Source organism: Rhineura floridana, chromosome 7 (assembly GCF_030035675.1).
Source record: "Rhineura floridana isolate rRhiFlo1 chromosome 7, rRhiFlo1.hap2, whole genome shotgun sequence".
NCBI lineage: Eukaryota > Metazoa > Chordata > Lepidosauria > Squamata > Rhineuridae > Rhineura > Rhineura floridana.
Genome location: NC_084486.1, coordinates 51,529,254 through 51,556,548, shown reverse-complemented (window position 1 = coordinate 51,556,548; position 27,295 = coordinate 51,529,254). Strand labels below are relative to the sequence as shown.

The 27,295-nt window shown below is 41.3% G+C and overlaps 1 protein-coding gene across 18 annotated transcripts in view; it reads left to right on the top strand.

Moving 5' to 3' along the window:
• Positions 1-27,295, top strand: part of ADGRA1 (adhesion G protein-coupled receptor A1) — a 588,775-nt gene that overhangs the window by 327,909 nt on the left and 233,571 nt on the right. The window lies entirely within an intron of this gene.

Here is a 27,295-nt window from a genome sequence, read left to right as displayed (position 1 = left end):
TAAATAAATTAAAGAGATACGTGGAGTAATTCAAATAGATTTTGTTTCACTACCTCATACTGAGGATATGATCAGAATTTCCCATAGCCCTGGAATTTATGGTTATTGTTCCCAGTTAAGGCTATTCTGCCCGCCTCATTTAGCATAGATGTTCAGTGTAACGTTTCACAAGTCAGTGAGAGATATTTCATATATTTTACAGTCTTCTGTACAGACCAACATCACGGTATTGCAATACAGAATAAGTAAGCTACAACAGATGTTAAAGAACTATAAGGAACAAAATCAGTAGGGAAATATTATTTGCAAAGTTGGACCAGTAGCACAATGGATTTAGAACTAGAACTTATCTTACAGCATTTCTAGAATTATCTGAATTTTGACTTGTTTTTTAACAGTGATGGGGCAGGATATAAATCCTCTTAATAAATAAATATTCCATAGTATTGGAAACTAAAGTCTAGACATTTAAGGCTGAAAACGTAAGGTGTTTTTTTAAAAAAAGATTCCTCCTATCCTCCCCCAGTTTTTGGTGGTAATTACTAGGCACAGAAACAAAACAACTGGACAATGCAACCATTAATAGACTTAATTTACATAATTGCATAATATGCAAATTAGCCTGCCTGGATTTGTGGAACTGGAATATGACAACCCTACATATACAGCAGGTATGAATTCTCACCAGTTCACTTAACTCCTTCTGTTCAAATATAATAAGTGCTGCACTTTCAATAAATACCATGGCTGAACTAAAAACAACATAATAAATCCACAATGGCTAAACCCAGCACACAAACAACAAAACGTCAAGTAAATTGGCCACTATAGCACAGAGTAATAAAACATATTTACACCTAATGATTCATGACAGCAAATGCCAATATTTTAGCATGTGGATCTGTCTACTGTATTGTGATAGGTGAATTTCATGCTGGGATTTTTTGTTAAAGGCATAAAAAGGTTGTAGGAGGAAAAGGAAAGAAGTGGTGAGGCTGGATTGTTTGGGAAGGACTGAGTTTAGTTTTAGTTTCAGTTCTGAGAAGGGATGGGGGAGAAATTTAATTCAGTTTGAATTTAAAGACCAACCTACCTAATTTGCACATTCTGAAACAATACATGAACCAAAACACAGCAATACTCAAAATTGCGTGTAGTGCAGTTCTCCAACCAAGTACTATATACAAAAATGCATATATTAGGGTAAAGTATTCATGCAAATGAATATATTGGTGAAAATAACATACATAATGCATTAGGGGTCACTGCTTTTTTAAAAAAAAGTGTATATTAATCAAAATTACACACAAAATGTGTATATTAGGAGAAATTTATACTAAAATGCAGAGGAGGACTTTTTTAAAATTCAAACTGATGTAGAAATGTGGGACCCTGAAATTTGCACTAAATTGCTGATGAGGACTGTTTTTGCAATTGCAAACTGGTGTGGAAAACTGAACTTAAGATGGGAAAAATGAGAAACTGACAGAAACTGAAACGAACACATATGCCCATCTCTAGTTCTGAGTAAGATGCTGGAATAAAGAAGCTTCAAGCATTTGTCTCAAGTATTTGGGATTTCTTGCTATACAACATATATCCATCAAATGTAAGTGGAAACACTATTCTATATTCACTTTTCCTATCAGTTTTAGATTTAAAAGATGATTCATTTCTATCTTTTTGGCTTTATACATGGTTTGCCTCAGAATTCTTTTAGGATAGTCCTTCATTTGAAGTTGTTCCATCAACAGCTTTGCCTGCAGGACATTACAGGACTTTCCTTGGCGTAAGGACATTACTGCAGTTTCTCCTTATCATTTGAAAATACGGCAAAAAAATCATTATATGTCAGGGATGAAGGCTATCATGTCAGAAGAGATATCCTGTTAATGGACTTTTCATTCTTCGATACCAAACCATCCAAAAACGTTTTTACAACAAGCATAATTGTTATCAGATCTAATTGTGTTTTGTTTTCTGTTAATATAATTCTGTAATTCTGAATTCTAATACCATTTTCTTGGGTCCTTTCCAGATAATAAAAGATAATTATGAAAATATAGGTTCTGTATATTTAAGAAACTCATTTTCATTCACAATATGTGTTTGTTCAAACCAATCCATAAGTAGATTTACCAGCTCAGAAGCAAATTTGCAATCCATAGCTTTTCCTGATAATACAGATGCTAAATTGATTCCCCTTCCCTTTAATGCCAATTCAGTCAGATAACATATAAAGCTAGTGGGTGGACTTAACACATTTTCTCTCTTATTCAAAATGGATTGTATTACCTCCATACCCTGTCCTTTAAGGTAGACTGATATATAATGATACCACATCCATAGTTACTAATCATGATTCTTCATCACCCCAGACAGATACCATCTTATCAGGAGGTCCGTTCTACACAACATAAGAAGGGGACCTTTAGGGTAGTGGCACTTACCCTTTGGAATTCCCTCCCCTTAAATATTAGACAGGCACCATCTCTGTTATCTTTTCAGCACCTACTGAATACCTTCCTTTTTCAACAAGCCTTTTAAGTAGAGACCTTATCCCAGTCTGCGTCTGTGTTGGAATTGCTTTTTAAGATGTTTTTAAAGCTTTTTATTAAAACAAAACATCTTTTTAAAATCTTAAGTCTGTTTTAAGATGTTTTAGAGTGTTCTGAGTGCTTTATTTGCCTCCCTGGGCGCCTTCTGGGAAGAAGGGCAGAATAGAAATGTAATAAATAAATAAAAGACCACTGTAGATAAATATTTTTTAAAAAACACCTGTATCCTGCAGAAATTCGCTTTCTTTTTGTGTAGTTCTGGCTCTTTAATCACTATCCATATGCTCACTGGAGCAAATTAATAAAGTCAGAGTTTATAACTTGTTTTTCAAAAGGTACCAGGATGGTATAGGCATTTTGTCTTCTGCAGTGAAAATGGTAGCATCAATTGTGATTGCCCCTTCAAATTTGTATCATCAAGCCTCACATCAGTGCAAGGAGAGTTGCCCAAGCTTTATTGTATAAGGCAGGGATGGGGAACCTGTGGCCCTCCAGATGTTGTTGGTCTCCCATCAGTCCCAGTCAGCATGACCAGTGATCAAGTGTTATGGGAGCTGCAGTCTAATAACATCTGGAGGGCCACAGGTTCCTCATCCCTAATATAAGGGGTAACAATTCAATTTGTTATTGAGTTACAAGCACTGTTTTTGCATACTGTTTATGTTTTATTATTATTTATTGAATTTATATCCTGCTTTTCCACCTGAAGCAGCCAAGCGTGGTAAACACCCCAATAAAACAATTTAAAAGTATTCTAAAAACAGTTTAAAAACTTTCTAAAAACAGTTACAGTTTAAAACATTCCTTTATCCTATGATCTTTGGGTGCCAGGAACCCCCTCCTTCAGACATCAAATACCTGAGTAAACAGGAATGCTTTATATTCTACCTGAAGATCAATAATAATGGTTTTTAGAGAGGCTTTAGAACATCCTAAGGCTAAGCAGATTCTACACACAATCATTTGTAAGTGTTCCCTAATATCTGCAAATCTTTTGAAACAGGAGATACAATATTTTTATGTGGGGAAAAGGGCTTAAAATAGATTGTGTCAGTAAAACACATTTTCCCGGCTTTGAATAAATCGGGGCTGAAAAGTCTAAACTGCTTTATTAGGGCAGGAGATGTACATTTTCTAGCAAATTAACAAGACTAGAATTAGAAATGAAATATGGAGTACTTTGCTCATATTGCCTTCTTCATGTTATCGATTTAAAATGAGCACTTGTTTGGTCTTTTATATTATGATACTTCCTTTTTAAATGCTGGAAATGAAGGTGCTTTGTTTGTTGATAGTTATAGACCCGAGTAACTGCGAAAATCTGTATCGTCACCAGCACTTAATTAATCAAACTTGCTATCAAAGAAAGCATTCTTAGATGTTTGCTACCATTAATCCCTGGAATGGATTTTTTAAATACCTCCCTCTGTAGCAAGAACATGATTGGAGGGTGCATTTACCACTTGCTCTAAATCTAAAGCAGACCGCAGGCTATGAATTATGGATAGACAAGATAGCAATGAATTGTGTTCCTTTACTATAAATAGATTACAGTCCCTCTGACCAAACATTTGATGAACCAGAACGGAGAAAAACACAGTGGTTAATCTCAGTGTGTCCAGGTCATACATTTTTGTAACAGCTGTCTGAAATATGCTTCAGTGACCACCATATGCTGCCATTTTAAAAGGTAAAGGAAAGAGTAGGCCGAGTAGCAGACCCTGTCAGTTGTCTACCTCTAAAAGCAAGAGATGGACAGTTTTCAGCATCCTCCTTCCTTGTGGGTTGCTGTAGGAAAGAGCTACATGATCACCCAAATCTGTGTGTCTGTGATAGTCATATGCACTTCTCAGATTGTAAAATCACATCATGGGAAAACAGCTTTCACAACTCTTATGCGTGTGTGAATGAGACTCTGTGTTAAGGTCACTTTATATTCTGTGTTCAGATATGGACAAATAGGAGGCTGCAATGAACTGTTCCATGGATCAATTAATCAATTTAATGCTTCTGTGTTTCTATGTCTTTCCCTGCCTTCGTCCCATGTATTCATGTTTAGGGATGGAAAGATTAGTCAGTTTCTTATTTTTCTCTCAGTTTCTTATTTTTCCAATCTCAAATTCAGTTCACATTTTTCCAGCAATTTGCTATTTTTTTTTTAAAAAAAATCCTCATGAAAATTCTCCAGCATTTTAATGTGAATTTCCCCTAATCAACATCTTTTTCGAGGGAGTTTTGACTGATGTATACAATTTGCAAGCCATTTCTCATCATATAATGCATTTTAGCATGTTATTTTCACTCATATATTCATATAATATGCACACTTTCCCCTAATATATACATTTTTGTAAACACTGGTTGGTGAAATGCATCCCAAAATTCAAACAAGTGTCAGTTTTGAAGGATAGCTGTGTTTCAGTTCTCATATTGTTCTGGAAAGTGCAAATTTGATAGATCCAGCCTGAAATGCAAACGGAATTGAAATTCTTGCCCATCCCTATTCTGTTCCTCACACCCTGTACTGTCTCCCATTTCACATCTCTCTTTCCCTCACTCTCTCTCTTTCCCTCTGTCCTGCCATTTTCTCCACCTCCTTCTCCTATAAGTTTCCCTGTTTCCGTCATCTCACTTTTTTTTATCCATGTTTTTCCTGCTCTTTGTTTATCCTGCTGCAACTGTTGCTTCTTTCTCCTACCATATTCCTTAATCAGGAGCCCGCATAATGGTTTTTGGAAGCTTGCCAAGTGAGTCCTGGTTGCATTGGTTTTTTAAACCTGGGTGAATCAGGCATACTTGCACATGTACACCACAAATTGCAGAATAATATCAGTAATCCAGAACTGTTTTAACAACTGTGTTTAAAATTAATCTATTGAATTGAATTGAATTGAAAATAAATGAGACCTGGTTAATAGTCAGATTAGGGCATTTCTTCACTTAGCACAGGTCCTAGGCCAAAATCACATGTGCTTTAATGATTACTTGGACATCTTGCCCTTGTTCGGTTAATGCACAGTACCACTACCATTCTCAAGTTATGCTTCCTACTTCCCTTTAACTGTTAGTACGTGCCCTCCAGCAACTGTGGGAAAACTTATTGTCCCACTTGCCAGCCCTGGATGCTGACCTATATTTAGAAGTGGTTAGCTGGTGCAGTGGTGCAAAAGTGCAGAGCTGCCCTTCTGGTGGCAGGGTCACTCCAGCTTACCAGTACAGGGCAGGTTGGTGTCATGAATCCCTACCGTCAAGGCACAGGGACCATGCATCAGACCCCAAACCCCACCCTTAGGGAAATGGGACTGGAACCGAAAACAAGAAAAATACCAATTCACTCTTGCCAAGGTTGTGCAATCCAACACTAACCCTGCAAGGTAGAAGGTAGGCTGCCACCACCCCTGTTACCGGTCCACTCAGAGCCAGGGGGATCTCTGAGCCCAGAAAATAGGTAAAACCTATAAGATCCTATAAGGCAAGAGCCACAGTTACACTCCTTGCCAGGAACCTCTGGTTTAATACCTCACTTTAGAATTAAGCTTTTAACTTCTTTCCCTCTTTGGTAGTTGCGTGACTGAGAATGGTCAGGGCACTGAATCCAGAACCACCCCTTCTCTCAATGAACACACCAAGTTAAATAGAAGTAGCTTTATTCAAATATATAAGTGCATATAAAACATATAGCAGCAAGTAATCCTTTAAGACCATACACCCAACAGGGGTTTTGGTACAAACAAGAGGATTCAAAGACACAACAGAAAGTAACAACCTTTTCTAGCCTAATACTTACACATGAGGTAGATGGTTGCAAAGGCTGCTCTCCTAAGAGGGGTTGGCATCAGAACAAGAAGAATGGAACCCTGCGTAGTTGCCTCCCATAGGCAACACTTGAGGAGCCAGGAACCCTTTAGGTCAACTTCAGGGAACAAAGGCTAGGGGTTTTCAGCCCTATACTTAAGGAAAAGAATCCTAACGGTCCAAGATTAATTGACCAATCAGGAATTGGCTGATGTAACCCCTTTCTGGATGTTTCTCACTTTTTCGCACCGTCCAGGCCCCCTCCCAACTGTATGTTCAAACTTCACAGGCCAGGGATGACCTTGAGTGCCAGGCACTTGTTAATCAGCACAGATAACCAGGTGCAGCTTGTTGAGGCTTCTCCCTAACCGTCTTCAGCTGGAAAGTGAAACTCAAGATTTGTTACTTTGTCAGAGGCCTGTTTTTTCTACTGTGAAATCTCCCAGAGTCCCTTGCTTGAGCCAAGATATTACTTATGAGATTTTTAATAACTCATGAACATATACAGGTTCATGACAGTTGGTAGTGAGCTCAGGCCTGTGCAGGCACACTGATGGGAGCACTGGATTGGCTCCACCAGTGCACCTGCAGAGCCTCCCCATTGCCCCAGCACTGTCCTGGCAAGTGGCAGCAATGGAGCTGTTGGGAGGGTGGCTCCATGCCCACAGCTCACTGTGCCAGCCACTCCTGCCCATACTGTCCTAAAAGTAGATTCTTCTGAAAACCATGCCCATTTCAAAGGAAATTGCAGATGGAGCTAAGTGAAGGAAATGACTCTCTGGTGATCTTGAAAAAGGAAGAGGGATTAAGTAATAGTGAACCAAAAGCATACTTCTGCACAATAAAGAGACACTGTTTAAATTGAATGAATAATATGCCACTCCCAAATGTATGATTCATTGTGAGGGGGACATGGTGGATGACTAAAAATGCTCTTCAGATATATCTGTTCGTGGATTACAAATAAGAAGAGGATGAGGAAGAAGAATGCAGGAAGGTTGAAACATTATTTTAAATCCATCTTGCTGCATGTCCATCAATCAATTGGAGATGTGGGAGACCCTGACACATATACATTTAAAACTGCATTTCTGTCTTTCATTCAGCCCTAATAAGCTTCTAATACTGTATTAAGTTTCTGTAATGCAGATACACACAATACCATAATTTTGTTTATAAATAACTGGCAGTAGTGTAGTGGCAAATTGAAAAGTGCAGGGTCCCTTTCTGAGTCATGCCACACCTCCCATTGCCACCCCTTCTAAGGTTATACCACTGACACTATTGGGGCCTGCATAATTGACTTGGAAAGCTGCAGCAATCAAGAAAAAAAACCCCTGATGTATGGAAGCTTCACCCTCTCATCTCAGTCCTCATGGAAGGATCCCTTCGCATTTGATTCACCAGCACACATAGATTAACCAACCCCTCTGCACACTCCTTTAGCCCCAAAATTACCCATTGGCCTTCCACAAGATAATCATATCTCCCCCCCACCCCGAAACAACACTCACCAGCCAAGTTACTGTGGCCTGCAAGTATTTCACAACTTGCATTTTTGCAATTTCATATAGGCAGCAAATAGGATTTTTGTCAAGTCTCTGACAAGCCACCTTACATGGCTGATAGGCTTTTTTTTTTTTTTTTGGTCACAGACTTAATAGGCCTGCCTGCCTTTGTCGGATGAGACTACCACAGGTAACTTTTTTTTTTTTGAGACAACTCTTTCTCAGTATATTAAAGAAAGAAGTTAAGCAAGCCTAAGAAGACAGATAGGAAGACAGGAAACAGCCTTTTATTGAGTCCATCTTGCTCAGTATTGTTTACACTGACTGGCAGCAGCAATCCAGGGTTTCAGGCAAGAGCCTCTCCCAGCCCTACCTGGAAATGCCAGAATTTAACCTGGGATCTTCTGCATGGAAAGCAGATGCTCTGCCACTGAGTTACGGCCCTTCCCCATTTAAAGCCTATTTGTATCAGGGAATTTTTAAAAAAGCATATTGTGGTTTTAGAAGCCTTCCATGCCTTCTCCATCCCAAGGTTATGTCCCTAGGATAATAAAATGGCATTGGAAAATGGAAATGGACTGCCTTCAAGTCGATCCTGACTTATGGCGACCCTGTGAATAGAGTTTTCATGGTAAGCAGTATTCAGAGGTGGTTTGCCATTGCCTTCCTCTGAGGCGGAGAGGCAGTGACTGGCTCAAGGTCACCCAGTGAGCTTCATGGCTGTGTGGGGATTTGAACCCTGGTCTCCCAGGTTGTAGTCTAACACCTTAACCACTACACCATACTGGCTCTCGAAATGACCTTAACTCACATGAATTCTTTAACGATCATTCATTTTATCTCTAATCTTGTCATATAATTCAGCCAAAGAAATAAATTAACAACCTATTTTATCAAGATAAATCTGCTATAGTATCATGCAACCCAATCATTTGCATGTTTACTCATAAGCAAGCCCCACTGTGATCAATGAAGCTTACACCCAAATAACCCAAGTTAGCGTTAACATGTTGGTGTTGCTGCCTTCCTAGCTGAGAACATTGCTTCCTTGTTTGCTCTTCCCATAGCAGCAGCATCCATTCCCCACAGGGAGCAGATTAAGTCTGCAATCCAATACATGTATACTCAGAAGTAAGCTCCATTGGGTTCAATGGATGTGTACTGGATTGCAGCTTAAGTTTGTTAACGAGAGAGAGAGAGAGAGAGAGAGAGAGAGAGAGAGAGAGAGAATTTTGTCTGGGCAGAGTTTGGCAGAGAAGGGAAGACATTGCTTTGAATAATCTGTTACTCACATAACAAACCAAGACAAGAAGCACCCATTTTCCTTCTGCATTTGCAAATTATAATGCTTTGCATCAGGAATACTTTCAGATGCATGGGGGGGAAGGGAATCGGAGGGGGGAGAAGGCGGGAAGATTTCACAAACTTCTAAAGCCTGTTTTATTGAGAGAGAGAGAGAGAGAGAGAGAGGGCACAATCCTTTGTCCCTTTCCAAAGCTTTGCAACTAATGTGCCCCCCTTCTCTTCTGATCCATCACCTCTGGGAGGGGGTAAAAAACCCAAGAAGCAAGCACAACATCCAATTCCTTCCTAGGCTGGATGAATTGCAACTGCCTTCCACCCTCCCCCTGTGCAAACTCCTTCTCTCACCCTTCATCATCCTCGCCACTGTTCTCCTGTGTAAACGCCTTATCTCAAGGGCATAGTCCCTTCATTACACCTCCCTCACATACATACTCACACTGTGCTGCTACAGATCTGCCACATACACACACCACTACCATGGAGAAGGAGGAGGCAGGAGCCCCCCTCTGGCACATCCATACAGCGCAGGCTGCAGCAATACCCTCCCCAGGAGTGCTAGCCCAGGGAGGAGGAAGAGGAAGAGATACACTACGGAGCAAGAGACAAGCTGTAGGCTGGGGTGGGCAAATATCTGCTTAATTCTGACCCCCCCCCGGAATTAAGCAGATTTTTAGCCGGCTTCTGCCGGCAGCCTATTTCTTGCCCTGCAGTGTTGCACATCCTCTTCCTTGTCCTCCTACGCCTGCTCGGAGAAGCTTTGCAGAAGCCTCTGCTGTATGGTTTGGCTGGGGAGCCCCCTCCCCTCCTGCCTCCTCCTTTGTCCTGGTGTGTGTGCATGAGAGTGGGTGGCAGATTGGAGGGGGCCAGCAGGGGACTGGCTGCGGAAAAATAATGGGACAAAGTCCGAATGCATCCCCCCTCCAAAACACACCTGATAACTGGTAATCAACATGGAAGTTACAGTGTAGAAATAATATCTGTATCTAAGCAGCAAATTCTGAGGTGGAGATTATGCTTCAGTTAGAGCATGAAAGTCATAGTTCTGTTTTTCGTATGTCAAAACCTGACTAGGACATTACATTTTGTATTGATTTTAGCAACATTGCTACTATGTCAAAATGTGATGCATAACCAATGCCCCTTACTGACAAATTACTGGACAACATGGAAGACAACATGTGTAGCATTCCTGTGTCTAACAAACTCTAGCAAAACTGATTTCCCACATACTCTAAAACATCTTCTGTGAGCTGGACTCTTATGTTTTCAAGGCACCTGTAGGGTTTTGCCAGTCCCCTTGGAAAGAAAAATGTTTTATCCCTAGAAGTGAACACAGTGCAGTTATGGAAATCAGATACTAGAATGCAAAGGGAAAATTTATGAGTACAATTTGTTTTATAATTATTTTATTTTTAATGAACCAAAAATCACCTGCCTAAATATTTGATTTTCTGCAAGTGTCTGTAAGTGCCATTACACTGATTATCCATTTTCTTTTGTTAATCGACAAGATGAAAGAAGCAAAAAAAAAGTTAATTTGGTTGTGAATTATCTTTTATTGAAGATGTGAAAAGGCTATTACCTAATTCTCTAATTCCTAACTTATTTTACATCAATTTTTTTTACTTAGTATGAACAAGTAATGGGATGTTGTGAGTCTTTCATGAGGTGAAAGAGGGAACATGCACTCCACATTTCAAATGGAACCTAACATTGTGATAGGAGATTAAGGAAGCTTATGTGCTTTTAACTTCTGTGATGAGAACCCAGGAATTTGCTTGAGAAGGAGTAATGAAGAAAGGTTGGATAAGAAAGGGAGTAAGGGAAGACAAAGTAGGGGAACGGAGAAATGACTGGAGTCATCCCTGAACACAACCCCTGCCTTGACGTTTCATAGGCTTTTTCCTAGCATTTCCTTATAAAAGCCTGCTCTCGAGAGACTGTGCTACTCTTCCAGCATTCTGCTGGAATGCTGTAGACAGTAAAAGCTAGTCCATTAGGGCCAGTGGGCTTCAGACTGCCCTCCTATGGTACCCACCTGCCTGCCTTCATACTTACAACCAGCCCAGGGGGTATCCCAGGCTGTCAGCTTCCTCCTCCTTAGTCTCAGTGTTGTCCTTGTACAACTTAGCAGGGAGGATGATAGGGGCAAAATTAGAATTAGCAGTCTGAGTCTGTCATTGGCTCTAGCTCCACCTGCCATTGGCCACCAGCCACCACTAGCTCTAGGGTTTCCAGAAATCAACACAGCACTAAAGAGAGGTAAGCTGTGCAAAATAGGGGCAGATTCAATTCTTTAATGGCTGGATTTAGTTTCCCAATTTTACTCCTGCATAAAATGGTAACTCACCATGCTGGTAAGCTGTTTGCCTGTATCACTCTGCTGAATGGTAGGAAGAACTTTATCAAATATTAGATACAGATGTTCAGTAAAATTGTATTCATCCTGGTAGATGGACAGTACCCAATGAGTGCTTATTCGTGGCTCCTCATCAATCTGGAGTGAGTGACAAGGGGATGCTGCAGGATTCTGTCTTCGCCCAGCATTTTTATAAATTACTTGGACAACATTTTTATAAATTACTTGGATAAAGGAATAGAGGGGACTGTGATGATCCTGTATTAGTGTAAATAGGGTAACTGCTGTTTGTTTAGAAGATACATGGTAAGTGGAGTGAAAGAGGAGGGGGAGTGAATGAGCAGTAGAATGCTGGATGATTGGCTGAATGTTTAAAATGGCTGACAGTATAAAAGGAAGAATGTCAGGTAAATGTGGGGTGGACGTGTGTGGACATGTGTGGACGTTGGTGGACTTGAGAGGGTTGTTTTGGTGGGTTTTGAGAGGAGAGGGTGGAGTTCGGATTAATACTAAGACCAGTACCTCAGGAATAGATGTAACCATATGCTTAAGTGCCTTTTAAAGAAATCTTGTTATCTCTGTTATATAATAAAATACTTATTTGGTTTACCAAAGGCCTGATCCTTGGCTGGGGTTTCACAGACCAGAAGGGAGGGTAAGGTAAATACCAAGGCTGAAGGGAAACAAATGGTGGCAGCGGTGAAGAGAATAACACCACAAGCAGTCTGAGTAAATCAAAGGGATTGGGACAGCTTAAGCACGCAGTCACAGAGGTAACCTAATTGAGGGAGACTCAGGCCGAGTCTCTGGGACTACTGGTTATAGGACGTGACTGGTGGTGCTGCCTAGCAGGGGGATCTGTTGAGATCTGTGCTAGAGCGGGGAGAGAAACCATATAAAAGGACAGTCCGGACTGGTGGAGTCCCTGGTGGTGCCTAGAGACAGGCAGTAACCACGCGCAGGTAGGAACCTGACAGGGAGAGCCAGGGAAGGGCGTCACATGTGGTGGCACAGCGGTGGGATACGAACAACAGAGAATCCAGATACAAACCAAAGAGAGTCCCAAAGACACGTGGTGACAAAGGAGACTACGTCACAGGTGTTGGCTGTAGCGGTGGTACGAATACTAGAGAATCCCTACCAGTGGTGTGGCAAACAGAAATAACAAAACAAGATTACTTGTGAGAGTGACTGGCAAAGAGTGTGTGGCAAAGAGTGAGTGAACTCAAACACCATGGCTGAATACATAAAAATGAAAAGAGAGGAGCTGGTGGAGAAGTGCATAACATTCAATTTACCTCACGAGGGTAAAGGGGTAGATGAATTGAGGGTAGCACTTATAGGATTTGCAACTGCCCAGCAAAAACAACCTGTCAGGGAAGAGACCCCAGAAGGATACTTAAGCAATCCCGCTTATATAGAGTATTTGAGAGAGAAGTTGAGGATGGAAACTGAGAGAATGAGGATGGAAGCTGATGGGAAAGACAAGCAGAGGGAGTTGGAAGCTGAGAGATTGAGGATGGAAGGTGCAGAGAAGGAAAAACAGAGAGAGTTGGAAGCTGAGAGATTGAGGATGGCTGAGGAAAAAGACAAGCAGAGGGAGTTGGAAACTGAGAGATTGAGGATGGAAACTGAGAGAATGAGAGTGGATGCGGAGATACAAGGGGAAAGATTAAAATTGGATAGAGAGAAATTTCACTCTGAGGAGACAAGGAAAGACAGAGATGGAGCAAAAATAAAAATTACTCCAAAGGACTTTGCTGTCTATGAGCCTGGTCAAGATCCTCAAATTTATCTCACAACCTTTGAAAAGGCAGCTCAGTTGTGAGGGCTACCTGAAGATAAATACATGCAGTATTTATCAAACCTGATCAAAGGGGAATTGGCAGAGGTATACCAATATTTCCCCTCAGACAAGCCCGTCACCTATGCTGAGTTTAAAGAGGCAGTCTACAAAAGATTCAGACTGGGGCCTGATTATTTTAGAAAGCTTTTCAGAAACTGCCAGATACAGACAGGGAGGTCTTTCGTGGAGCTGGGGGCAAAACTGATGGACATATTTGGGAAATGGCTGACAAGTGCAAAAGCTCAGTCAGTGGAAGAGGTGAAAAGCCTCATGATACTGGATCAATTATACCATCAGTTACCACCAGAAATAAGGCTCCTGGTCAAAGACCGTTCCCCTACATCTGTGCAGGAGGCCGCCGAGATGGCGGATCACTTTGCCTCCAACAGAACTGGCTGGGTAGGGAAAACATCAAGAGAGTTTAAACCCAGACCATATAATGCTGGCAGAAGGGATATGGTACCACAGTGAGTGAGTCCTCCATTAAAATCTGAAGGGCACAGGACACCCCAGAGTGGATCTGTGTACCCTAAACCAGAGGAGAAATTATGCTACAAATGTGGTAGACCAGGGCACCTACGTTTTCAATGTGAGGTTGTCAACCCCATTAGTAATCCTGCTCAGACAAGGGCAGTGAAAACCGAGCCCAAGGCTTTAGAAACAGCGAAAAAGGTTCAGTTTTGCCAGATAAACTGGACAGAAGTAACAGACCTTGATTCAAGTCTGAGAGAGGAAGTGAGTGTACAAGGGGCAAATTATTGGGCATTGCTTGACACTGGTGCCGCTCAGACGTTACTGAGGCCAGATTTAATAAAATCTGAGGAAATATTACCTCAGGAAACGGTGAATATCCAAGGAGTGAGGGGTCAACCAGAAAGCTTGCCTTTGACCCTAGTGAAAATGGCGTGGAGAGGCCGAGAGGGCAGATATAAAGTAGGCATTAATGCCCAGCAACAAGAACCAGTAATACTGGGAAGAGATGTTATGGGAGCCCAAGGGAAAATATATGTGGTGACCAGACAGCAACTTGGCAGAGAAAAAGAAGCCATGTTAAGGGGGGCTGAAGGAAACAGGGTGGAATCTGTTTCCGAGCCTCAGGTCCCCATAGCAACCCTTGGTAGGCCTGCTGAAGGAGACAAACTGTATCAACTGGTCTCTGGGGAAGAGACAGAGCATTTCAGAGAAGAACTGAATAAGGATACTAGTTTGAATCAAATAAAGGAGCAAGCCCTGACCCAACAGATTCCTTTCACTGAAAAGCTGAGGAATCAAGTTGTGTGTGAGAATGGGATTTTATATAGACTGTGGATGCCTGCTGAGAGAAAGGATGAATGTGAACCAGTGAAGCAATTGATAGTACCTAGCAAATACAGAACCAGATTGCTAGAGGTAGCCCACGATGTCCCATGTGCAGGACATCTGGGAATAAAAAAGACCAAGAGGAGATTGGCTGCACACTATTATTGGTCAAACATCTCCAAAGATGTAAAACAACATTGTCTATCTTGTGGTATCTGCCAAAAGGTGGGAAAAAGTGGAGTAAAGACTAAGGCACCCTTAAAGCCCCTTCCTATAATTGGACAACCCTTTTATAGAGTGGGAATAGATTTGGTGGGCCCTTTTTCCAAACCCACAAGGCATGGCAAGAAATATCTATTGGTGGTGGTGGATTTTGCCACCAGGTACCCAGACGCAGAAGCACTAAGATCTGTAGAAGCCCCTGTAGTGGCAGAGGCTTTATTAAAAATCTTTATGAGGCTGGGTTTCCCTCATGAAGTGCTGACGGATCAAGGCAGTGTATTCATGGGAGAAGTGATGCAATGTATGTGGAAATGTTGAGGTCTAAAACATCTAAAGACCACTACTTACCATCCCGCCACTAATGGGTTAACAGAGAGATTCAATGGGGTTTTGAAGGGCATGATCAGAAGCTATGTTCAAGATCACCCACAAGACTGGGATGAACGTTTGGGATGCTTCTTATTTGCATACAGAGAAGTCCCTCAAGAGTCAACAGGCTTCTCACCCTTTGAACTCATGTTTACTAGAAAAGTGAGGGGACCTTTAGAACTATTAAAAAATTCATGGGAAGGAACCCTGGGAGAGTACAAAACATCTGTAGTAGATTTTGTATTGGAATTCCGCAATAAATTAACATCAATGATGGAGGTGGTGAAAAAGAATTTGAGTCAAGCACAGCAGAAGCAAAGTTATTGGTATGACAGAACAGCCAGGGAATGTGTGTATGATGTGGGAGATATGGTTATGGCGTTCATACCCAGGAAACATGACAAATTACAGGCTAACTGGGAAGGACCATATACCGTCAGAGAAAGGCTTGACACAGTGACGTATGTAATCACCACAGACCAATTAAACAAAAGCAAAGTGGTTCATGTAAATATGTTAAAGCCTTACCATACCAGGGATGCAAAGGTGTTGCAAGTTACCTTATTCCCTGAGGGAAGTGGGCCTGAACTTCCGGATTTGGTACAGGAAAGCAAAGACAAAGGAGGGGTAGATCAAGTGGAATGGTCAGAAGAGGTGCAGGAGGAAGTAAAAGAAGAGATTCTGAGAGTTTTGAAAACTTATAGGAATCTCTTTAGTAATAAACCTGGCCGAACCAGTATAGTTATACATTCCATTGATACTGGAGATCATGCCCCAATCAGATCTATGCCGTGCTGTGTGAATGGGAAAGTTGTGAGTGAAGTAATCTGTGTAGGACATAAGGTGGGGAGTGAAAAAATTACCCCCTTATGGAGCAAGGTAGAGGCAGTGCAATCATGGCCTATCCCCTTGCATGAATTAACAAAGAAGAAGTGTTCTGAGCGTGTGGTATGGACGGATGAATGTCAGAAGGCTTTTGATCTGCTGAAGCAAGCCTTGTGCAAAGGACCCATATTAATAGCACCAGACTATGAGCAACCATTCATCGTGGCTACAGATGCGTCAGACCTCGCGCTGGGAGTCGTCTTGCTGCAGGAGAGAGAAGGCACCAGACATCCAGTGGCGTATCTGAGTTGCAAGCTGACGCCCAGGGAGAAAAACTGTTCATCGGTCCAAAAGGAGTGCCTAGCGGCCGTGTGGGGACTGAACAAGTTGCGCCCATACATGTGGGGACGAAGATTCACGGTAACAACGGATCATCGGGCCTTGTTATGGTTGCAGACTATGAAAAACCATAACACTATGCTGCAGAGGTGGTCCTGGGCCCTACAGGACTATCAAGTGGACTTCCAGTTCATAAAAGGCAAGGACAATGTACTGGCCGATGGACTTTCCAGGCAAGTGGCTGGGACTGCAGTGACGTGACCAGATGGAGAAACAAAGAAAGACATTTTCCCCATAGAGACTTGTTTATATTGTTAACGCGACGTATAAATCCTGGAACAGGAATAATACTCTGCCGTTGTTTTAAGGGGAGGGGGGAAATGTGATGATCCTGTATTAGTGTAAATAGGGTAAGTGCTGTTTGTTTAGAAGATGCATGGTAAGTGGAGTGAAAGAGGAGGGGGAGTGAATGGGCAGTAGAATGCTGGATGATTGGCTGAATGTTTAAAATGGGCCCAAATCATCAAAATGAATTTCAACAGAGATAAATGGCAAGTTCTTCATTTAGGTAGCAAAAATCAGATGCATAATTAAAGGTTGAATGACATTTGGCTTAACAGCAGTACATGTGAAAAAGACCTAGTACTTTTAGTACACTGAAAACGAAACATGAGTTGACAGTGTGATGTGGTGGCTAAAATGGATAATGTGATTCTAGGCTGCATCAACAGAAGGATAGTGACCAGATCACAAGAAGTAATCTATTCTGCTATCTCAGACTTTACTTGAGGTACTGTGTCCAGTTCTAGACACTACAGTTTATGAAGGGTATTAACAAACTGAAATGTGTCCAGATGCAGTGACAAAACATGGTGAAATGTCTGGAGAACTTCTGAGGAAGATTAAATGAATTAGCGTTGTTTAGCCTGGAAAAGAGATGATCTTATAGCTATCTTCAAATACTTGGACTATCACATAGATGATGGAGCAAAATTGTTTTGACAGTCCAGAGGGAAAGACACAAACCAGCTTACAAAAATGGGGATTTCATCTAAACTCTTAAGAACTTCTTGATGGTACAAACTGTCTGACAGTAGAATAGACTGCTTCAGAAGGTGGAAATCTCTCCTTTATTAGAGGTTTTTAAGCAGACGTTGAATAGAATCCATTTGGGATGCTGAAGCAATGGATTTCCTGCATTGGCAGGCAGTTGGACTAGATGACCTTTGAGGTCCCTTCCAATTAGGGATGGGATCCATTAGCTGGTGCCACTATTGAAAGCATTCCGTCAACCTAACAACAGTATCAATTCAAATTCACTCGTTGCTCTCCGCTGCTTTTACTGGTGTGATTTTTCCCCATCTCTAAAAATATTATTAATATTTATATTAATATTATATTAATATTTTCTTTCAAAATATTGATATTCTCTTTCAAAATATAGATATAGATATTTTGAAAGAAAATATTGATAAATGAAAGAAAATATCAATATTTTGAAAGAAAGTATTGATAATTTGAAAGAAAATATTGATAAAGGAAAGGAAAGCAGTTTTGCCTCCTCTTCCTTCTCCGCTGTGACTAAGGCTGGTCATTTTTCAGGTTAGCTAGTGGAGACTGGCTGTTTTCCTTTTGGAAAGGAAAAGAAGAAAGCAGATTTTGGTGTGTCCACCCCCGTCAGCAAGCCGAGAGTCAGCGTGGGTGAGACTTGGCTTGTTTCCTCCTGCTTGGAGTTTAGTTTATTCTAGTGGTGGAGGGTGGCAGAGAAAGAGAGAGAGAGAGAGCTGCACTGCTGTTAAATCTGGTGTTAAATCCAAATTCAGTGGAATTCTTGCCCATCCCTACTTCCAATTCAATGATCCTATGAAAGATGGTGGAAGTGAAAAGATTGCATTCTAGTAGCAAGGAAACCATATCTAATTAAAACTGGTTTGCTGTAACATTACATCATGAATACGAAACAATAGCTGGAATAGCACTATAGGAACTTTTTTTTAGGTGATAGTAGTTATTAATCCTAGGTCTCTGTTAATTATTAGCATTACTGAAATTTCTAACCAGTGTTGGGAGCACTCAACAGACTCTACTTAAATCCTGGCTTTTATTTTGATTTTGTTATCTAGAAAGGTAATTATCTGATGGTTCAAACTGAGTATGCACATAGTGGAGCAGACAAAGTATATTGCTGTAATCACAACTGGTCAATATACCTGAATAAATTTTCAAGAAATTACTGGGAAATTGGTTGTTCCAGCCCTGAAAATTTTCTTGGCAAAGGTTGTCACCTCTATGTTATGTGGTGTAGAGCTTGGGGTCTTAGCCAATCATTAGTTCATGAGTTGGAGAAGGTTCAAATCTCTTTTTTAAAGAATATTTTGGGCCTACCTGTTGGCACTCCTGCTGCGCACGTTCGTGCAGAAATGGGTTAGCCTTCTGTTCAGGCCACAATACAAGTTCAACTCTTACATTTTCATAACAGAATATTAGCTTTGCTTCCCTCTCCCCTGGTCTCGATAGCTTATAGCTCACCCTTAAATGCTCAACTGCTGCTTTACATACACTTGTCAGAGGATTTGATAGTGAGCTGATTGAGATTCAGTTATTGTCTAAATTACAGTTAAAGCTGTTTGTGTATGGGAGAGCTTCTTTAACTGATATGCTAACTATACATTCTTTGAGATTTTCTGGGCTGTATCCATGCTTAAGATTGTGCTGTTGGTAAGGCTTGACTAGGGATCCTCTGCAAAGATATTGATATCAAAGCAGGGTTGGCAACCCCCTACCTGGAATGCCCTGCCTGCCTTTTAACGTGGCTGCTCCAAACCTCTTTACAGACTTGATCATTTACTGCAGAGAGAGGTTTGAGAAATGAGTAGGGCTTGAGAAGATTCTCTACCCTTTCTTGCCTACTTTGTGGGCTGCTATAAACTCACTTTGACAGTCAACCCAATTCCAGTGAGTAATAATTGCCAGAGAGAAAACACACGTAGTTTGGTCTACCTTCACAGGCAGAGATTGGGAACAGCAGCAACTGAGGCCACACTTCCCAGTATGTGAATTCTCTTTTACCACAATTGGCCAACAAACAAACGATCATGCAAATAACAAGGTGCATCATCAGTGGGTTTAAGGGGGTTGAGCTGACCACATGGAACCATTGTTGTTGCTTCTATGGGTGTAAGGGAGTGAGGTTAAAGGTAAATGAAATGCAAATAGAAAAACAGAAACAAAAGACAGTGATGATTTCCTAAATGCAATACCATACCAACCACAACAAGATTCCTATGAGTAAGGCAGAACCCTACAGTCTGTCAGGGTTCCTAATCAAAACTAAAAAGATCCTGGCAGCCAGTCAGCCAAGGTCACAAAAATCCCTATGCAGCACAGCCTGCTCCGGGGGCTGCAGTTAGTGCAGATTGCTGTAGCACGATTGCTGACATGAGTGAGACCCTCTCAGAAAATAATACCTCTGCTCTGAAATCTGCACTGGTTGCTGATTTGCTACCAGGCCAAGTTCAAGGTGTGCTTTCTATGTTATGGGTTCCACATAGTACTTGTTCTGCTCTTGTAAGAAATCAATCCTTTAGTGTGGTAGTACCTACGTTTTGGTATTCATTTTAGCACCTACTAAAAACATTTTTGTTTAGGCAAGCCTACCCAGGCATGTAGAATCTATTATGTTTTTTATCTGTTTTTAACTCATTGTTGGTTTTATTATTTTGAATGTTTCTAAATAACTGTCTTTAAGTGGTTTTGCCAATAATGTCATTGCTTTATTCCTTCCATAAACTGCTTTGAGGATTTTTTTTTACAATAAAGTGGTATATAAATAAATAAAATACATAAATAATTTTTGGAGTCACTGTGGCCCTTGGGTCTGTTTCCTCTTTTAGGCACAAAGGAATCTCCCTTATACCAAGTCAGGCCATTTGGTGCCATCTGCTCAGTACTGATGACATGGACTAGCATTGGCTTTCCAGGATTCCAGGGAATAGTTTCTTCCAGAAATTGAATTTTTGACCTTTGCATGCAAAGCATGTGCCCTACCACTGAGCTACAGCCCTGTTTAAAAAAGTATCTTAACAAATTGTTCTTTTCAATTCACTCACGAATACATAGCATACCTAGGGCAGATCCACATCATTCATTTAAAGCACATTTAACACACATTTGAAGGGCATGAATCCCACCACAGAATCATGGGAACTGAAGTTTGTTAAGGGTGGTGGGAACTGCAACTGTGAGGGGAAAACTACACTTCCCCGGATTCTTTGGGGAAAGTCATACACTTTAAATGCAAGTTGGATGTGCTTTAAATGTATTATGTGGATCTGCATTGCTTCATAAACTTTGCCTGCATATAAATCATTTTAATTAAATTTTGAAATGGAAACGAGCAACAAGGTTTACTGGGTGACCATGAGCTACACACCACCTCTCAGCCTAATCTGCCCCTCAGGTGAAAACAACAGAGGGGGACCATGACCACCCCAAGGAAGGAGGGCACATTTAATTCAATATTGTATTTTATGTATTTTAATTTATCGTAATGTTTTTTGTGATTTTAATGTTTACAATTTTATTATGTACATGTTTGATTTTATTTTTGTAAGCCGCCCTGAGTGCCCTATTATAAGGTAGAAGGGTGGGATAGAAATATTTTAAATAAATAAATAAATAAATTTAAAGTGTAGAGGAAATAATAATTTGTAAATAGTAATTTACAAACATAATGTGAAATCAAATACATATCAAGACATAGTATGAAGAAATATTTATGTAAGTTTGAATGTCAAAGATGTTTATTATTTACACAACCTGTAAAGATATTTATAGTGCAATCCTATTCATGTTTATTCAGAAGCAACTCCCAATGTATTCAATGGGGCTTACTCAAACAGAGAAGCATGCACAGGACTGCAATTCAGTGATATAGAATGTCACTCCTCAAATCCAAAATTCAGAATCATGCTACTTTAAGCTGTTTTGCAACTGTTTTATACTTGTTTTATGATTACTTGATTTTAAATTGTTTTATTTCTTGTTGTGAGCTGCCTTGGTTTCCAATCCTACCTCACAGGGTTGTTGGAAATATGCCACACGCGTGCGCGTGCGCGCGTGCGCACACACACACACACATTTATTGTCAAAACCAGTTGGCCATTCTTGCCAAATAAAAGCAGTGACACCTAAGTAACCCCTGCCTAACTGCTTTTTTTTAAAAAAAAAGGATCAGAGGGGGAGAGAAAGATTTACAACACAGTCCTTTTCTATATTCATTCAAAAGTCCCATTGTTTCTCAGCACAGTCCTAACCATGTCTACTCAGAAGTAAGTCTTACTGAATTCAATGGGGTTAACTCTCAGATATGTGGAATTAGCATTGCAGCTTCACTCCCAGAAAAGCTTTATATTGGGAAAATTTTCAAAACAGGTTATGAATAAGACAAACTGCCCTGTTCAATAGTCCAGTAAAATTTAAACTTGTTTGACTCCTTAATTAAAAATGTATAACACTGCAGCATATACACTTTTAAAACCTTATGTTCAAACGTTATTTGGAAGATAAAATGTATAATATGCCATTTTTGCTAGTAATTAAAAAACCTGTATGTACACTTTTATTATAATTGTAACTAAAATGCTTACTGTGTATGCCCACCAAAATCCTGCTTTGATCTTCTGTTGTAATGCAATCCTATGCATGGTTACTCAGAAGCAAGTCCCAATCCTGTATGGAGAAAGTATTCTTTATGCTGCTGAAAGCTATATATTTACTGAATTCCTGATGCGAGACAAGCGGGAAAAGGAAACTCTTCTCAGAACTTGAAATGGGGTTTAGGTATTGCCTGGGGGTCAACAAATCCTGTCAATCACAACCCTGACTTTACTTATTGGCTGAAAACCTGAAAGGGCAGGGACTAGAGCAGCCAGTACTAACAGAAGTGGAGGGGCTAACATTTTGGTGTATATCTTGTAAACCAGACCACCTGGAAACTTACTTAAAAAGCAAAAAGAAAGCTAAGAGTCTGGGGATTAAGGTGACTCACCCAGAGACCTGGAGAGGATCTGTAAAAGCCAGAGTGTCCGGGCAAAAACCAGAGTCCTGGAACCCTATGAGGAAATTGTTCATTATATTATCCAGTGTCCTTTTTACAAAGATGCTCGTGAGAAATATCTGTCTGGAGTTTAGTTGTAGGAAAAAATTTGCTACGCCAAGTAAGTTTGTGTGCTTTTTGCTATCAAACAAGGAAAATTATATCTCAATGTGTGTTTCCTTATTTGCACTGGCAGCCAGGAAATTAAGAGCTAAATTTGTGTTTCAACTTTGAATGATCTATGTTTGTAATGGCATATTGCTAAACAAATATAATGATTACGTACTGCCCATGTGATTATAAAGCAGTGCTCTGTTTTAATATGTCTCAACTATACATGAGAGCATGCTAACTTCAGCTTCGAGGCAAGAATTAATTCCATAATTTAAATTCAGTTTTTAGATAGACGGCCAAATCATTTCCCCCACTGAAGCTATCCTGCTTCAGTGAGATTATACTTTAAATTACAGTAATATTATTCCAAGTGATGCTAGAAATAACTTTGTTATATATATATTCAGATGAGTGCTGGCAAGTTTCCCTTTCCCCTTGCTTAAGTTACATTATTTTGAAACATGTAACAGTATAACATTGAAATATTGCCAAGTAGACTAATAATGCTCTTTGAAAACACTCAGATTTTATACTTTAGATTTTGAGAGATATATTTTACATTACTAATGTTTAAAAACTCACCATAGCAGAAGTTATGCTGAATAGTTTAATAAATCCAACCTAAGTATTTTATGTAAAATATACTGTTTTTCTGTCAGTGCACATATGCCTGTTAACAACATATTTTTAAAATATGTACAAAGCACAAGGGTTTTCCTGGCTGGTCACAGCACTACAGTCCCCTGCAATCCCAAAAGCAGTTTCAGAGACTTGATGGATCATCTGGAATGGCATGGGATGGGGTGAGGGAGGCTTCAGCAGGACAGGGAAATCAGACAGATTTGGAAGGGCTGGCAGAAGACAAAGCAATAAAACAGCAGAATTATCTCAGGCCAATAGTGGTCTCTTCAGGAAATCACCATGAGCCTGAGATACCACAGTCAAACCTGCTATGTACATTTATTTTTACTTACCTTTGAAAGAATATAACAAGCAGGGCTGGCACCAAAGTGCAGCCAGGTCAGGCCCTGGCTGAGGGCCCCACAGCCCACAGGGCCCCCTGAAGGGCCCCTCGTTAGAGTGGGGGAGTAGTGCTCCTCTGCCGTGGATTGCAGGGAGGAAGATGCCTCCCCGCTCACTTGCCTGCCTGCTCACTCGCCCACCCACCCACTCACTCTCCCACCTGTCCCTCCGTTCCCCGCTGCTTGCTTGCCCACCCCCCCACGCCCACACCCATGCCGCTCGCCCACTTGCTCAGTAGGTAGGTAGGTAGGTTGGATGTGCGTGCATGTGGGTGCCAGGGCCCAGGGCAGGCTGGTGCCCAAGTGCCCTGGCATGCCTGGCACTAGCCCTGATAACAAGAACCCTAATGGATCAGGCCAAAAGTCCATGTAGTCCAGCATCCTATTCTCATAGTGGCCAGTGTGATGCCTGTGGGAGGCCAGCAAGCAGGACACGAGTGCAACAGCACTCTCCCCACTTTTGATTCCCAGCAACTGGTATACAGAAGCTAATTGCCTCCAAGAGTGGAGACAAAACATGCTGTCATGGCTAGTAGTCCCTAATAGCCTTATCCTCCATGAATTTCTCTAATCCTCTTTTAATGCCATCCAGGTTGGTGGCTACCACAGCTCAATCCCCACACCTATTTTTTTCTGGCAGAGCAAAGGATGTGTGTGCAAAGTATTTTATTTATTTATTTAAAATATTTCTATCCCACCCTTCTACCTACAGTAGGACACACAGGGTGGCTCACAATGAAATCATGCACAATAAAAAAACACACAAAAAGATTAAAAAATACATAAATTACAGTTCAGAAATTTAGAGGAGTGATAGTAAAAGGGGACCAAAAAGGTAAAACTAAAAGGGGGGGATAAAATCAGTTTCAGGCTACACCTTCAGTTCCTCCCAAAGGCTCTCTGGAAGAAGATGATTTTCAGAAGTCTCCAAAACACTATTAGGGAGGAAGCAGAGTGGAGTTCTTGGGGGCCATTGCTGAAAAGGCTCTCTCTCCCATGCCTGCCAGTCTAATATCTTTCATTCCAGACACGCAGAGGAGACCAGAGGCAGCTGCTCTTAAATCACAGGCAGGTATATATGGGTGTAAGCAGTTGCTCTGGTACATTGGTCGAAAGCTGTTTAGGGCTTTAAAAGTCTAAACCAGCACTTTGAATTGGTCCTAGAAACAAATTGGGAGCCAATGGAGTTGATAAAGCACAGGGGTGACATGATCCCCATGCCATGATCCTGTTAACATTCTGGCTGCTGCATTTTGAACCAACTGCAATTTCCAAACTGTTTTCACGCAGAGCATGTTACTGTAATCAGGCCTCGATGTCACCAATGCATGTGTCACTGTGGCCAAGTCAACTGCTTTCAGGAACGGGCACAGTCGGTAGACCAGTTTGAGTTGGCCAAAAGCACTCCTGGCTACCACAGCCACTGATATTCAAGCAGCAGGGCAGGACCCAGGAATACTCCCAAACTGCAGACCAGCTCCTTCAAGGGGAGTGCGACCATGTCCAGAACAGGTTGCAGCCCTATCCCTGGCTCAGCTTTCCTCTTAATCAGCAACACTTCCGTCTTGTCTAGATTAAGTTTAAGGTTGTTAGCTCACATCCAACCCTTCACAGCCTCCAGGCACCAGTTTAGGATGAGCACTCCCTCCCTGAAGTCAGGTGGTAGGGAGAGAGAGTTGTGTGTCATCAGCATATTGATGACATTGTACTCTAAATCTCTAGATGACCTCTCCCAGTGGTTTAATGTAGATGTTAGAGAGCATCTAACAGAATTGAACTCTGCGGGATCCCAGAGGCCAAGGAGTCAAGCAGTAGTCTTCTGGTACCACTTTCTGGGACCTGTTCGCCAGGTAGGACCGGAGCTAAACAGCCTAGGAGGATACCATGGCTGATGGTGTCAAAAGCCACTGAGAGGTCCAGCAGTACTAACAGGGATGCGCTCCCCCTGTCTGATGCTCTGCATCAAATAGAGCAACCCAGGCAGTCTCTGTCCCATGACCAGGCCTGAAGCCTAATTGGAAATGGTCTAGATAATCTGATTCATCCAGGAAAATTTGGAGTTGAGCAGCCACTATCTTCTCACTCACCTTGCCCCAAAAGGGGAGATTAGAGACTGGGTGGAATTTTTTAAGATCTGCGGGGTCTAATGAAGGCTTAACAAAGGTTTTAGCACAGCCGCCTTCAACAATGTACATTCTGAATATCCAAAATATCTGAAGCAAGACCTTTTAAAATATTGTGATTTTCTTGGTTTGAGCTCCTCTCCAGGGCATACAGGTCTTTAGATAACCATCACAGCTCTCTCTTGTCATTGCTGAAGTCTTTAGGATCTGATGATCCTGGGCTCTTTGCATTATTTTCACTGTTGATAGTTACAAGGGAAATGGCCAGATTTATTTTGAGAGAGTTTTTAATTCTATCAAGCAGGTATAAAATCTTTACATTGTTTGGCAATTAAGCATTTTAAGTGTGCATATATTTATATGGCCAAATGAACAATTATTTTCTTTCTAGAAGATTAGGTTTCCTTGTAATCTATACAGTCCATGTACCCAGCAGGCTTTGGACTTTCATTTCTTTATTCATTTTCATAGAATCCTCTCTCTAGAAATTCCTTCCAACAGAGCCCATCTCCCAAGGCATATCCATGTTGGTTGGTTACTCCCTACCAGTCCCAATCTGCCCTTAGCCAGACTACAGTTTTCTGTCTTCTTATTTCCATCCTGTCCAGGGGGTGACCCTGCCTGTCAGCTTCCTTCTCCTTAGTCTCAGTGTTGCTGTTGTAGAACTCATACAGTGTTTTTATTATATGGGCTGCCACAGGGCACTATCCTTTCCCTAGTGGTATTTAACATCTGTATGAAGCTGTTGGGAGTGGTCATTAGGGGTTTTGGAGCAAAATGTCATCAGTACACTGATACCCAGTTCTATTTCTCCATTACATCTGAGCCAGGAGAGGTTATGCAAACCCGAGACTGGATGTCTGGATGCAATGGTGGTCTGGATAAAGATGAACAAACTGAGCTTGAATCCTGGAAATATGAAGGCCTTGAAAGTAGATGTGTCTGGGAGATAGGTCAATTGCCTGTTCTGGATGGGGTTGCAGTCCCCCTGAAAGAGCAGGTCCATAGTCTGGGGGTACTCCCTGATCTGTTTGTGTCACTAGAGATCCAAGTGCCCTTTGTGGCTAGGAGTGCTTTCTCCTAGCTCCAGCTGGTATGCCAGCTGTGATAGCCTGGCCACAGTGGTCCATGCATTGGTAACCACAAGACTTGATTACAGTAATACCTTCTATATGGGACTACCCTTGTATCTTGTCCAAAAGCTACAGCTAGTGTAGAATGCAGCAGCCAGACTGCTCACAGGAGCAGGCTACTGATAACATGTTACTCCTTTGCTGAAAGAGCTGCACTGGTTGTCAATTTGCTACTAGGCCAGGTTCAAGGTTCTTACATTTATTCACAAAGCCCTAAACAAATTGGTCCCAAAGTACCATAAGGACCATTTTATCCCTTACGCTCCACCTCAATCCCTGCCTTGTTTTAGACTTCACCTAAAAGCAGTGTTATATAGATAGGCCTTTGAAATGTGGATTTTCTTTTAACCAACCAGTATTTTTGGGTGTTCTTACTAATGT